Source organism: Myotis myotis, unplaced genomic scaffold (assembly GCF_014108235.1).
Source record: "Myotis myotis isolate mMyoMyo1 unplaced genomic scaffold, mMyoMyo1.p scaffold_m19_p_6, whole genome shotgun sequence".
NCBI lineage: Eukaryota > Metazoa > Chordata > Mammalia > Chiroptera > Vespertilionidae > Myotis > Myotis myotis.
The window spans coordinates 62,292,574-62,293,975 of record NW_023416368.1 but is presented as its reverse complement, the minus strand read 5'-3'; the positions used below and the strand labels follow the sequence as shown (position 1 = coordinate 62,293,975).

The following is a 1,402-nucleotide window of genomic DNA, read 5'->3' as shown; positions in this document are numbered from 1 at the left end:
ATGCTCATTACACAGAGTAATATTTATCTAACTATCAACAACACATTCCATTAAAGCAGTATCTTTTTATGGAAGTTATAGCTTTCTTGTTACAGAAATGGAGATTACTCTAATAGCCTATGAACAAAGTGGAGGGGTTATCGACAACAATGAAAAATGGACTATACATTTGATTAAATGTTCTATTCTTACATGACTTTTTGTGTTTTGTGTTTGTTTGTTGTTTTTCTTTTTGCTAAGAAGCCAATTATTGAGCAGAACTAAAATAAAACTGTTATTCCTTTAAACAATTTTATAAAATTTAGCAAAAAGTAACAATTAGATTCTTCATAAACAAAGGGACAATTTATAAAACCTCATTTTTTTCTGCCACTTGGAGAACTCAATTCAATGCATATATATTTTATGTATAACTAATATGTAATTCATAGAAATATATTCTAAACAATGGTATATGTTAGGTAATGTTATATATATCTTCCAGGCTTTTAAATATTTAACATTTAATGGGTCTTGTAGTTTTTCAATTTTCTAAAAGATAAGTTTTCATAATTATTAGCAGAACTATAGAGCAAAACATGCTCACAAGACAAGAAGGAAAATTGAATCTCAGTCATTATTGCTGGAAGTGAAAACTCTTGCAATCTACTGGAATAGAAAAATAATGCAGAAAAAATTCTCCATATAAGACAATTTTAAAAAATGTTATCAAACTGGTATCAACAAAAATAACTTGACCTTCTCTGGCATCTCTATCGAGACTTGATGTATTATTTCTAAAGGGGTAAAATATTATAAAGTAAGTGACGTTAATTTATGGTCCCATCTTCTCTCCAACTCTTCAGACCTTTCCTTTTCCTTTTTCTCTCTTTTTTTTTTCTGTTCAGCCATTTCATATAGGAGGAGGACACAAATAAGTCCTCCCTCTTCAGATCATGGCAATTTTAATCTATCCCATAAGCATAGCCACTAGACCTTTCCTTTTTCTTACTGACATAATCATCACTTATTACAGAAACATCTAAAATTATAAATATAAACAGGATGAAACCCAGATTAGTCTATATATCAGGAAATACAAATGGGAAATGGCCTATATTATGAATTAATCCAGAAAACAAAAATTAGATGATGATGATGATGATGATGATGATGATGATGATGATGATACACTAATGTCATTTTTAGATGCCATGTGGTAGTAATAAAACTTGGTGGCAATATGCCAAAAAGATATGCATATAAATTTGTCTCTAAAAGGGATGAACATAGCTCTGTCTCAAAAGGCTCAGCAAACACCTCATAATTTCTCACAGCTTTGCTTTGTAAGTTTTTCCTTCCATGAATCTCTCTTTCTAGCTAAGGAAAGGTGATATGCTGATTGGTTAAGATCAATCACTGC

General features: G+C 30.2%; 1 non-coding gene across 1 annotated transcript; it reads right to left on the bottom strand.

Annotated features, from left to right (window-relative positions):
• Nucleotides 1-873: 873 nt before the first annotated feature.
• On the bottom strand, nucleotides 874-1,011 carry LOC118659492. The gene has a single exon (XR_004968603.1). It is a non-coding gene; the product is annotated as a small nucleolar RNA SNORA29 (small nucleolar RNA).
• Nucleotides 1,012-1,402: the final 391 nt, after the last annotated feature.